At 47.7% G+C, this 13734-nt stretch overlaps 1 protein-coding gene across 7 annotated transcripts in view; it reads left to right on the top strand.

Moving 5' to 3' along the window:
• The first annotated feature begins 2378 nt into the window (after window positions 1–2378).
• The window catches only part of YJU2B (YJU2 splicing factor homolog B), a 29421-nt gene continuing 18065 nt past the window's right edge, over window positions 2379–13734 (top strand). For 2 of the 7 annotated variants that reach the window (XM_071086999.1, XM_071087001.1), the window contains exons 1-2: window positions 2383–2509; window positions 2801–2911. The gene's annotated coding sequence lies outside the window, so the exon portion shown is untranslated. Of the gene's footprint in view, window positions 2708–2800; window positions 2912–13734 lie in introns of all 7 variants that reach the window. The other 5 variants (XM_071086997.1, XM_071087002.1, XM_011772579.3 and 2 more) reach the window with 4 other exon arrangements.

Consider the following 13734-nt stretch of genomic DNA (forward strand, 5'->3'; position numbering starts at 1 on the left):
CAGGGAGCTGAGATCGTGCCACTGCACTCCAGTGTGGGCGACAGAGCGAGACTCCATCTCAAAAAGAAAAATAAATAAATAAAAAATAACAACAACAATAGTCAAATAAAATAAAAAATAATAACAATAGTCAAATAAAATAAATTAAATTAAGTCTCTTGCTCACAAGAGGATAAATGCTAGGCATGGTTTCAACATACTTTTCTAATAGCAATGAGATGGGGACATTTCAACACTTTAGCCTCTTTTCTCCTCGGCTATATATTTTTGTGCCACTTCCTGGAATTAAGAGCATATTGTGGGCCAGGCTTGGTGGCGCACGCCTGTAATCCCAGCTACTGGGGAGGCTGAGGTACAAGAATCACTTGAACCTGGGAAGAGGAGGTTATTATAGTGAGCTGAGATCACACCACTGCACTCCAGCCTGGGAGACAGAGTGAGACTCAGTCTCAAAAAAAAAAAACAAAAAAAACAAACATTAAAATGAAGGCTGTAGTTTAGATTCATCCCCCCTACCCAAGGCCAACCACCCATAACCACACAATCAAAGTTTGTCATCCTGATTCCCCTGAAACGCTAGCTCTAATCATAAATGAAACACAAAAATGTAAGTTTTACATCCTTGTCAGCATGATTCAGTGAAATTAAACCAATCCGCTGTAGACAAATGAGCTTAAACGTCTCTATTTGCCTTAAAAAGAAGTTAATGTAAAACAGCCAATCACCAAAAAAAAGCTCAAAATACTTCTTCCTTTTTGCCTTATAAACTTGCCCTAACTTTTGTAAGAGAACTTACCACTTCATTTGACATCTCCTGGATCAAGACATGTACTTGCTGTAAGACAAAGAACTTTTAAATTTTTTCTACCTGTATCTGATTTTATATATATATATATATATATATATATATAAAATCACCGCGCCAGGCCTGATTACTTTTTTTTTTTTTTTTTTTTTTTTTTGAGATGGAGTCTCCCTCTATCACCCAGGTTGGAGCGCAGTGGTCGGATCTCAGCTCACTGCAAGCTCCGCCTCCCGGGTTCACGCCATTCTCCTGCCTCAGCCTCCTAAGTAACTGGGACTACAGGCGCCCGCCACCTCGCCCGGCTAGTTTTTTTGTATTTTTTTAGTAGAGACGGGGTTTCACCGGGTTAGCCAGGATGGTCTCGATCTCCTGACCTCGTGATCCACCCGTCTCGGCCTCCCAAAGTGCTGGGATTACAGGCTTGAGCCACTGCGCCCGGCCGGCCTGATTACATTTTTGACACTAAAAGTATCGTGTGCAGAAAGACAGCTGGCACACACGGAAACTTCATGCAAACAGAATAAAGTACCCTGTCTAAAAGACAAATTAGAAGTAGGTGTCCTATCCTCCAACTTGGAGAACACAGCCTAGGCTGGGCTTCAGCCCCATTCTCATGCTCTTAGCCAGGCACACTTGTTCAGGGCACAACGTGCACAACCGTACCCAGTGGCCCTGACTAGGTCTGTACACAACTACAAAAACAACAATAGGCCGGGCGCAGTGGCTCATGCCTGTAATCCCAGTACTTTGGGGGGCCAATGCAGGCGGATCAGAGTATCAGGAGTTCGAAAACAGCCTGGCCAATATGGTGAAACCCCGTCTCTACTAAAAGTACAAAAATTAGCTGGGCACGGTGGCGGGCACCTGTAGTCCCAGCTATTCAGGAGGCTGAGGCAGGAGAATCGCTTGAACCTGGGAGGCAGAGGTTGCAGTGAGCCGAGACCGCACCACTACACTCCAGCCTAGGCGACAGAGCAAGATTCAGTCTCAAAAAAAAGTGAAAGAGGATCCGGTATCCAAATGTGTTTTATATAAAATGAATCGTTTTCAGTGCACTGAGGAAGTTTTCTATTTAAAGAAATCCTGCTGTGAACTCTTTTGTGAAGAATGCTTTCCTAATGGAATTAGTCACCACTGAGTCATTTCTGCAAACTTCAGGTTTGCGGTTTTGCCTAAGCACGATCTGGCCGGAGAAGTAGATAAATTACAGATGTCGCTAATAAATTAAAAGGCAAAAGAGGAAAGAAAAAAAAAATGACACGTGTATATGAACAGAATTGACACAGAGGTCTCCACCGGCGCTTAATCATGGCCGAGATCCTCCTGCTTGCGCTTGTCCTTCGGTCGACACACGCTACAAGTCAGCTTCTGTCCAACTGGGGAGGGAACGAACTGACAACAAAGAACAATTAAGAGAAGGTTGGCCCAGTGAAAGCAAGGGGCCATTGAAGAGCAAATAAAGGCGTGGCCACGTTCTGGCCCCGCCCCACCCCGGTCTCCCTGACAACAGCGCCGGCGTCTGGGCTGAGCTTCAGGCTCACAGTCAGCCTCCCACAGGCCACCGCGCGCGCTCACTTGCGCTTGCGCCTCGGAACTGGCGTCAACCAGCGAAGGCTGAATCCGCCTCCGGGAGCCTCGCCGAGCGGAGAATTAAGATCCGAAGGGCCCAGGAGGGATAAGAAAACTTGTCTGGGTGCCCACTTGGTACTGAGCGCCCTTGGGAGGGCTCTGGAGAAGACCATCGCCTTCCGGGGTAGCTCCTTCCCTCAAAAGTTTGAGATCATGGTCCAGTTCTCGCGTCTCCCAGCCTCAGTTTCCCCATTAGTAGGAAAAGGGTTCCCAGCCTCTACCTCAGAGGAGGCTTTGAGGATTCAGAAAACTCAGAAGAGGGTAGGCTTTGTGGTGAGCGCTGGGTAGGACTTCGGGCTGGGAGTGCTGGGCTGAAGAGTCCCGACAACAGCCCGAGGACGTATTATTATTGTTCTTATTTTACAGGGAAGGAAACTGAGGTCCAGAAAAGTTATGATTCGCCCCAAGGGGATCGCCTGGCAGGACGTGAAGGGGAAGGGGCCCGCCCTGGAGTAACCCTCACTGGAGAATCCAGAGGTGGGATGAGCTTTGTACCTATCTCAGCAGAGGGAGGCGGATAATATTTAAATATTATGAGTGAGGAGAAGGAATGAAGGCAAGAAATAGAATGCCCAAAATGCCCCAAACGCCATCCGGACCATAAAAGTGATGGCGATAGTGTTGGACTTAGGAGCTCAAAGATGCTAACCTTCACAGGCCTGGTGGCCCAAGTCTGTAGTCCCAGCTACTTGGAAGGCTGAGGCAGGAGGATCGCCGTAGCCCAGGAGTGCCAATCCATCCTGAGCAACAGAGTGAGATCCTTGTCTCCTTAAAAAAAAACAAAAAAAAAGTGCATACTTTTTTTTTTTTTTTGAGATAGAGTCTCACTCTGTTGCCCAGGCTGGAGTACAGTGGCACAATCTCGGCTCACTGCAAACTTCACCTTCCGGGTTCAAGCAGCTCTCCTGCCTTAGCCTCCCAGTAGGTGGGACTACAGGCACGCGCCACCACACTCAGCTAATTTTTGTGTTTTCAGTAGAGACCGGTTTCACCGTGTTGGCCAGGCTGGTCTCAAACTCCTAACCTCAAGTGATCCACCTGCCTCTTCCTCCCAAAGTGCTGGGGTTACAGGCATGAGCAACTGCACCCGGCCTAAAAAATGCATACTTTTTGAAACAGTACCTTTGCTGGAAAATTCTTAAACCCACCTGGCATCTCCATCTTAGTCAAACGGCCCACCAACTTCCTGTTCAAACTGAGCTCCTATTTTGATTTCTGAGTTTGTTAACCTTGGTACTACTGGCATTTGGGGCTAGATCATTCTTTGTAGTGTAAAGGCTGCCCTGTGCACTGTGAGAAGTTGAGCAGCATATCCAACCTCTACTCATTAGACGCCATGGCCAGGCACGGTGGCTGATGTCTGCAATCCCAGCACTTTGGGAGGCCAAGGTGGGCAGAACACCTGAGGTCAGGAGTTCAAGACCAGCCTGACCAACATGGAGAAACCCCATCTAAAAATACAAAAGTAGCCAGGCGTGGTGGCGCGTACCTCTAATCCGGGCTACTCAGGAGGCTGAGGCAGGAGAATCGCTTGAACCCAGGAGGCAGAGGTCCTAGTGAGCCGAGATTGTGCCACTGCACTCCAACCTGGGCAACAAGAGCGAAACTCCTTCTCAAAAAACAAAAACAAATATTAGATGCCATGAACACTCCCTCCCAACCCAATTTGTCACAACCAAAAATGTCTCCAGACATTGCCCCTGGAGGGGTGAAGAGGGCGCCTGTTGAGAAACACTGGCCACGAGCCAAGAATTAAAAGGGAGAAATCTGTTAGTTTTCTTTTTTTTTTTTTTTTTTTTTTTTTTTTTTTGAGACGGAGTCTTGCTCTGTCGCCGAGACTGGAGTGCAGTGGCCGGATCTCGGCTCACTGCAAGCTCCGCCTCCCGGGTTTACGCCATTCTCCTGCCTCAGCCTCCCGAGTAGCTGGGACTACAGGCACCCGCCACCTCACCCGGCTATTTTTTTGTATTTTTTACTAGAGACGGGGTTTCACCGGGTTAGCCAGGATGGTCTCGATCTCCTGACCTCGTGATCCGCCCGTCTCGGCCTCCCAAAGTGCTGTGATTACAGGCTTGAGCCACCGCGCCCGGCCTTTTTCTTTTTTTTTTTTTTTTTTTTTTTTTTTTAGACGGGAAATCTGTTAGTTTTCACTAAATAGATTTGAATTCTTTATTTTATTGTTTTTGTTTTATTTTATTTTGAGAGGCAGGATCTCACTCTGTCCCCCAGGCTGGAGTACAGTGGTGCAATCATGACTCACTGTAGCCTCCAAGTCCTGAGCTCAGGGGATCCTCCCACTTCAGCCTCCCTAGTAGCTGGGACTATAGGCATGCACCACCCTGCTTGGCTAATTTTTGTATCCTTTGTAGAGACAGGGTCTCACTATGTTGCCCAGGCTAGTCTCAAACTCTTGGCCTCAAGAGACCCTCTCACCTCTGTCTCCCAAATTGTCGAGACTACAGGCGTGAGCCAGCACTCCTGGTCTTGAATTCTTTAACCATTGTCCTCTACCAGAAAGTGTATACTATATTAATTCTCTCACTGTAGAGATTCTTTTTTTTTTTTTTTTTTTGAGATGGAGTCTCGTTCTGTCGCCCAGGCTGGAGTGCAATGGCACGATCTTCACTCACTGCAACCTCTGCCACTAGGTTCAAGTGATTTTCCTGCCTCACCCTCCTAAGTAGCTGGGATTACAGGGATGCACCACCACGTCCACGTTTTGTATTTTTAGTAGAGACAGAGTTTCACCATGTTTGCCCAGGCTGGTCTTGAACTCCTGGCCTCAAGTGATCCGCCTGCTTTGGCCTCCCAAAGTGCTGGGATTACAGGTGTGAGCCACCATGCCCAGCCCTTTTGTTTGTTTGCTTTAAGACAGATTCTTACTCTATCACCCAGCCTGGAGTGCAGTGCTGCAGTCATAGCTCACTGCAGCCTCAACCTCCTGGGCTCAAAGGGTCCTCTCACCTCAGCCTCCCAAGTAGCTGGGATTACAGGTGTGCTCCACCATGCACAGCTAATTGGTTTTTGGTTTTAGTTTTGGTTCTGTTTTGTAGAAGTGAGGCCTTGCCTTGTTGCCCAGGCTGGTCTCAAACTCCCTGGGGCTCAAGTGATTCTCCCACCTCAGCCTCCCAAAGTGCTGGGATGACAGGCATAAGCCTCTGCACCCGGCCAAGATTCTTAAAACAGCCAGATTTTCTGGAAACTGGTTGACCCAGTTGGATTATATGAAACACAATGGATGACTGTAATCAACAGTTCAACTGAGTGGAACTAGCCCTGGCCAAGATTCAGGAGACCTCAGCAGGGCACAGTGGCTCATGCCTGTAATCCCAGCATTTTGGGAGGCCTAGACGGGCAGATCACCTGAGGTCAGGAGTTCAAGACCAGCCTGGCCAACATGGTGAAACCCCATCTCTACTAAAAATACAAAACATTAGCCGGGCATGGTGGTGGGCACCTGTAGTCCCAACTACTCCCAGCTGAGGCAGGAGAATCGCCTGAACCTCGGAGGCAGAGGTTGCAGTGAGCCGAGATCATGCCACTACACTCCAGCCTAGAAGAGAGAGCGAGACTCTGTCTCAAAAAATCAGGAGACTTGAGTCTGTTCCCAGTTCTGCCATTATAAGCTCTGTGACATTATCACTTAACTTTTCCCTGGACTTGTTTTCCCTTGTGTCGAATGAGGATGTTGAAGTGATTTCTTTTTTTTTTTTTTTTGAGATGTAGTCTCGCTCTGTCGCCCGGGCTAGAGTGCAGTGATGCAATCTCGGTTCACTGCAAGCTCCGCCTCCCAGGTTCACACCATTCTCCTGCCTCAGCCTCCCCAGCAGCTGGTACTACAGGCGCCCACCACCACACCCAGCTAATTTTTGTGTTTTTAGTAGAGATGGGGTTTCACCATGTTAGCCAGGATGGTCTTGATCTCCTGACCCTGTGATCCACCCGCCTTGGCCTCCCAAAGTGCTGGGATTACAGGCGTGAGCCACCACGCCCGGCGGAGGTGATTTCTAAGGACTTATAAACACCCAGATTCTGACAGGATGCTCCCTCACTGTCCCCCACCAGAAGTTATTTAAGCCACGCAGCTGCCCCAGTGTCCTTTTTTTTCTTTTTCTCCAGCCCCCAGCCCGGTCCCGTAAACACATCTTTTGGAGTCAGCTCTTCCAAGCTGTTGTTACCACTCAGACAAACTCATTGTTATTCCTGATGCTAACGAGTAAATTATGGTGGTGGTTAACACGGCAGTGGCAGGGGCTCCTTTGTGGGAAATTATGGTGTTTAAGCACAAGACACCCTGGGGTTTGCCTGAGGAAAAATAAAATTTAAAACTGGCCTGTTGCTCTATGTTGTGGTGCGTATTTTAGGAATATCCCAAGTCTGGAATATAGGAATATCCAAGTCAATTACAGGATATACCATTATCATTAGTTCTTCTGACCTGGCTAATATGCGTACAAAAAGCCATGGCTACTCCCTTTTATTAATTCTCTAGAGCCTCCACCTGCTTTTTTTTTTTTTTTTTTGAGATGGAGTTTCACTCTGTCGCTCAGGCTGGTGTGCAGTGGTGCAATCTCGGCGCACTGCAGCCTCTGTCTCCCGGGTTCAAGTGATTCTCCTGCCTCAACCTCCCAAGTAGCTGCGATTACAGGCACCTGCCACCAAGCCCGGCTAATTTTTGTATTTTTTAGTAGAGACAGGGTTTCACCATGTTGGCCAGGCTGGTCTTGAACTCCGGACCTCAAGTGATCCACCTGCCTTGGCCTCCCAAAGTGCTGGGATTACAGGCGTGAGCCACCACACCCAGCCTAATTTTATTTTGTACTTACCCAAATCTTCTAAGTACTCCCTCATTCATTTATCAATTCATTCATTCAGTGTATTTACTGAGTGCTACTACATAGCTCTAAATGTTGGGGATGCAGTGATAAACAAAATAGGCAGTCTTTGCTCTTTTTTTTCCATTTTTTTAAGAGACAGGTCTTGGCCAGACGCGGTGGCTCACGCCTGTAGTCCCAGCACTTTGGGAGGCCGAGGCGAGTGGATCACCTGAGGTCAGGAGTTCGAGACCAGCCTGGCCAACAAGGTTAAATTCCGTCCCTACTAAAAATACAAAAATTAGCCAGGTGGTGGCCACCTGTAATTCTAGCTACTCGGGAGGCTAAGGCAGGAGAATTGCTTGAACCTAGGAGGCGGAGGTTGCAGTGAGCTGAGATCGCACCACTGTGCTCCAGCCTGAACAACAGAGCAAGACTCTTTCTAAAAAAAAAAAGAGAGAAAGAGAGGGTCTCGCTCTGTCACCCATGCTGGAGTGCAGTGGCACAGTCGTAGCTCACTGCTGCCTCGAACTCCAGGGCTCAAGTGATCCTCCTGCCTCAATCTCCACAGTATCTGTGACTACAAGCACATGAGAATGAGAACACCTAGCCTAGTTTTTAAACTTTTTTTGAAGAGAGAGCATCTCGCTAGGTTTCACATGCTGGTCTTGAACCCCTGGGCTCAAGGGATCCTCCCACTGCAGCCTCCCAAAAATGCTGGGATTACAGGCATGATCCACCATGCCTGGCCACTTCTTTGCTTTCTTCAGCTTTTGTTCTAGTGTCTTCAGTGTGGATGATACTGGTCAGACCATTTTCTAGGAGCAGGATCCCAATTATTCAAGTTCCTGCTCTTCCCAGGTAGTTCATAGAAACTCCTGGCCCTTTGTCCCAATCCAGCAACTGCAGAGTACATAGAAAAGCAGGTGGGGTCGGGTGCGGTAGCTCACATCTGTAATCCCAGCACTTTGGGAGGCTGAGGCATATCACGAGGTTAGGAGTTCAAGACCAGCCTGACCAATATAGCGAAATCCTGTCTCTACTTAAAAATACAAAAATTAGCTGGGCGTGGTGGCGCGTACCTGTAATCCCAGCTACTCAGGAGGCCAAGACAGGAGAATTGCTTGAACCCAGGAGGTGGAGGTTGCAGTGAGTCGAGATCACACCACTGCACTCCAGCCTGGGCGACAGAGCGAGACTCCGTCTCAAAAAAAAAAAAAAAAAGCAGGTGGATGCTGGCGGGACACGGTGGCTTACACCTGTAATCCCAGCACTTTGAGAGGCTGAGGCAGGCAGATCACCTGGGGTCAGGAGTTCAAGACCAGCCTGGCAACATGGGGAAACCCCGTCTCTACTAAAAATACAAAAATCAGCCAGGCAAGGCGGCAAGTGCCTGTAATCCCAGCTACTCAGGAGACTGAGGCAGGGGAATCGCTGGAACCCGGGAGATGGAGGTTGCAGTGAGTCGAGATCGTGCCACTGCACTCCAGCCTGAGCGACAGAGCAAGACTCCATCTCAAAAAATAAATAAATAAATTTAAGTAGCCATATGTAGCTGGTGATTCTCCTGTTGGACAGTTCTAGAGCATATTCCATGCCCTTGGGAAATAATATAAATGAGACAGTTTTCCAAAGGTAAATAAGCTTCAGGAATGCCAACGAAGTGCTGCTAGCTCTTTGTATGGACGAATCTATCAGAATGATCACTCTTCTGGCCTTCCCTGTTTTGAAACAGGGCATCTGCCACTTGGTGTTGAGTATCCCAGTAGCCATTGGATTCTAGACAAAGCTGGCCACACTGATTCTTATGATTCAAATGTTCCTCCTCAACCGAAAAGGCTCAGTGTGTCTTTTGGACTGTCCCTCAACACCTAACTTTCCACTAATTAGTGAAGCATGACTTTTCCATGTCATGTCTGTTCTGGGAAGTTTCCTCTTCATCGTGGCCTTGGGCCCCCGGGAAATTTCAGTGGATGAACAGAAGAAGTGGAAAAGGGGATGAAAAGTCACGTGGAATGGCATCATCCATCATTATGACATCATCACAGCCATAACATCATTGCCATCATAGATCATCACTGTTATGGATTCATTTTCTCCTGAGTTCTTGGTACCCATTTCTTCACATGTGTTTAAAACTCTTTTGACTGACTGCTTACCTAACAGAAGTTTCTTGTGTTAAGTTCCTTTGCCAGATAAAAACAAAATAAGGCTGGGTGAGGTGACTCACACCTGTAATCCTAGCACTTTGGGAGGCCAAGGCAGGCGGATCACTTGAGATTAGGAGTTCGAAATCAGCCTGGCCAACGTGGTGAAACCCCGTCTCTATTAAAAATACAAAAAAAGCCGGGTGCAGTGGCTCACACCTGTAATCCCAGCACTTTGGGAGGCCGAGACAAGCGGATCATGAGGTCAGGAGATCGAGATCATCCTGGCTAACACGATGAAACCCCGTCTCTACTAAAAATACAAAAATTAGCCAGGCATGGTGGCAGGCGCCTGTAGTCTCAGCTACTCGGGAGGCTGAGGCAGGAGAATGGTGTGAACCCGGGAGGCGGAGCTTGCAGTGAGCTGAGATCGAGCCACTACTGTACTCCAGCCTGGGCAACAGAGCGAGCTCCATCTCAAAAAAAAGAAAAAAAAATTAGCTGTGCATGGTGGTGGGCACCTGTAATCCCAGCTACTTGGGAGGCTGAGACAGGATAATTGTTTGAACCGGGGAGGTTGCAGAGGTTGCAGTGAGCCGAGATTGCACCACTGCACTCCAGCCTGGGCGACAGAGCAAGACTCCATCTCTAAATTAATAAATAAACAAATAAATGTGTCCGGAGCTGCGCGCCCCGGCCATAGCAAATAATAACTAATGATTAAACGCCCGAGCTCTATTCCTTTCCACCTTCTACCTCCTCCCTAGATTTGTTGTTTCTCTTTTGTATCACTACCTCATAATAGATGGCGCTCTTCCTGCTTCTTCTTCACTTGTTTTTCCCCCGCGGCCGTGAAAATTGTTACTTTGTAGCACAGGCACCATCCCGTGCCCGGGAAAATTAACAACTGACAGCGCAGGTGCAACATGACGTTCGACCAGAGAAACCAATACCTACTTGGTCACGCCCTCTGCGATGAGATCATCTCCGCCTCTGGCCCAACCCCTTCCCCTCCAAGTGTATATAAGGCACTGCATTACCGCCATTAAACGAGACTTGATCAGAGCACTGTCTTGTCTCCATTTCTCGTGTCTCTTGTCCCCCAAATTCCCACTCCCTCCTCCAGGGCCTGCTTCGACGATCCCGCGGGCCGGGATATAAATGGATTTATAGTTATTTATATAAATCAGTTGCACTCAAATACATATAGCTTTCCGTTGTCTTTAACTTTTTTAAGACACAGGGTCTCCCTGTCACCCATACTGAAGTACTGTGCTGCGATCATAGCTCACTGCAGCCTCAAACACCTGGGCTCGAGCAATCCTCCTGCCTCAGCCTCCTGAGTAGCTGGGACTGTAGTCCCAACACATGTGCCACCACGCCTGGCTAATTTTTATATTTTTAGTAGATATGGGGTTTCACCATATTGGTCAGGCTGGTCTTCAACTCCTGACCTTGCGATCTGCCTGCCTCGGGCTCCCAAAATGCTGAGATTACAGGCGTGAGCCACCGCGCCTGGCCTTAGACATTTTTATATTTTATTTGTGGCTGTGACCAAAGCCATTTGGGATATCTGCCCAGCCCTACCCTCCTCTTTATATGAGAACATCCACCACCTCAATTGCAGCCCTGTGCAGAGGATTCAGGTAAGCCACACCCAGACTCCTGACCCAAAGAAACAGTGAGATAATAAATGTTTTAGGCCTCTATACTTTGGGGTAATTTGTTATGCAACCAGAGATAACATATTGTCAAAACCAGGTAGGCTTTAATTAGTCTTTCCAGATGTCTGTTTCTTTCTTTGTGCTGGCTAGAGGCTTTTGGCTTTTATAGAGTTTTTGTTGTTGTTGTTGTTGTTGTTGTTGTTGTTGTTGTTGTTTTTCAGACAGAGTTTCGCTCTTACTACCCAGGCTGGAGTGCAATGGCGCGATCTCAGCTCACTGCAACATCTGCCTCCTGGGTTCAAGTAATTCTACCTCAGCCTCCTGAGTAGCTGGGATTTCAGGCACACGCCACCATGCCTGGCTAATTTTTGTATTTTTAGTAGAGACAGGGTTTCACCATGTTGGTCAGGCTGGTCTCGAACCTCTGACCTCGTGATCCACCCGCCTTGGCTTCCCAAAGTGCTGGGACTACAGATGTGAGCCACTATGCCTGGCCAGAAATTTTTCTTTTTAAGAGGTGGGGTCTTGCTATGGTGCCCAGGCTGGAGTGGTGGGAGGATGACTTGAGCACAGGAGCTCAAGAGTAGCCTGGGCAACATAGGAAGAACTCATTTCTACAAATTAAAAAAAAAAAAAAAATTAGCTAGGCGTGGTGGTACATGCCTGTGGTCCCAGCTACTCAGGAAGCTGAGGTATGAGGATGCCTTGAACCCGGGAGTTCAAGGTTACAGTGAGTTGTGATTGCACTACTGCACTTCAGTCTGGGTGACAGTGGAGACCCTGTCTCAAAAAAAAACAAAGAAAGCAAAAACCAAAAATAAAAAAATAAAATAAAGGAAATTGGAAGGCCTTATAAGCTGCCTCAGAACCAAGGACTTCCTAACTTTCTCTTGTTTCTCCCCATCTCCCAAGCACGGGGAGGGGCTCTCTTTTTATAGTTCCCTTATGTGACTGATGAAAACTTCTTCCAAAAGAAATGCAGTTGTCTTAAGATGACCCCTCCCTAAGAATCTCATCAAATATCCAAGAAATATTACCCACTGGCAAAGAGAAAAGACTAAATATTGTCAACAGACTTCATCTGCTCTTCTGTGGGCAGCTTGGAGATTACATGGGAGACTTTATCTGTATAATAAGACAGCCTTTATTCAATATAAAGTTCTGCCCCTCACCTTTCTGTCGCCTCCCTCAGAGTTCAGAGGAACTTTGTCCCGGGCCATTGTCTGTTCATTGGGCTCCTACAATCCCCCTGAAAAAATCATTCATTTCCCCTCAAAGCTGCCTACACTCTCCATTTCTCTCTCCTCTAGGAAGAGAGTATTTAAGCCACAACCATCTGGCCCTTCTTTGAGTCTCAATTTTTTCTTTTTTTTTTTTTTTTTTTTTTTTTTTGAGATGGAGTCTCACTCACTCTGTCGCCAGGGCTGGAGTGCAGTGGTGCAATCTCTCTCGGCTCACTGCAACCTCCACCTCCCAGGTTCAAGCGATTCTCCTGCCTCAGCTTCCCAAGTAGCTGGAATTACAAGCCTCACATTTTATATGGCTCCCACGATTATGCACGTCCATCGATTTCTATGCCCTTTCTCTTGTTAATTTCTCTATTGTCAGTTCATTTCAGTGAAACTTCAGAAGGTGAAAGGGAAGTTTTCCCTCCGCCCTATGCCTTCCCCTTCCTGTATCAATTCCTTTGGCCCCACCGGAACTGGCCTGCATTTGGCATCTTTATAGAACAGCCTCTTTGTATCCCAGGCTGATGTTCAGGCTCCATCACTCGCCCTGTGCATTAAGTAGTAACAGTGAGACTCTACACGCCAAGGCTTCTCACTCTCCCTGCGAAGTACTGCTCCAAAGATGACATCATTCTGTGCCTTTTCAGTCACTACCTCTTGGTTCAGGTACAAGACAAGGGCTCAATCAAAATCCAGATGGACTGAGTGAGATTACTAGGGTGAAATGCCATTCCTGGGGATCCACGAGCACGCCTCTCTACTGCACACCCCCCACCTGACTCATTCCGCCTCATCCAGGTCAGAGGTCCCTCCTTACAGCAGTTCTTACAGAACCCAACTGAGGTCTGCTCACCCAGCACAGTAAAACCAGATACCCACACTAAGGTCTTTGCAGTGATAGAAAGGAAGGTGTTTATTGCAGGGCGCCATGCAAGGAGAATCGGGGCAGCTCATGCTTAAGACCTGAAATCACCAATGGCTTGCAGGTGGGAGTTGTTAAAGGCAGGTATAAATTTCAGGAAACCAGAAGCTACAAGCAAAATCATAAATCAATGCATGGAGATTACACATTGGCTTCCACTTAAAAAGGAAGAATATCTTAAAGTGGGGGCTTACAGGTTTGTAGATAGATTTGAACATCTTCTAGGCAGGGCGCGGTGGCTCACGCCTGTAATCTCAACACTTTGGGAGGCCAAGGTGGGAGGATCATCTGAGGTCAGGAGTTCGAGACCAGCCTGACCAACATGACGAAACCCTGTCTCTACTAAAAATACAAAAATTAGCCAGGTGTGGTGGCACATGCCTGTGATCCTCACTACTCGGGAGGCTGAGGCAGGAGAATCATTTGAACCTGGGAGGTTGAGGTTGCAGTGAGCCGAGATCACGCCACTGCATTCCAGCCTGGGTGACAGCAAGACTCAGTCTCAGAAAAAAGAAAAAAAATAT

The sequence above is a fragment of the Macaca nemestrina genome, chromosome 20 (genome assembly GCF_043159975.1).
Source record: "Macaca nemestrina isolate mMacNem1 chromosome 20, mMacNem.hap1, whole genome shotgun sequence".
Taxonomy (NCBI): Eukaryota; Metazoa; Chordata; class Mammalia; order Primates; family Cercopithecidae; genus Macaca; species Macaca nemestrina.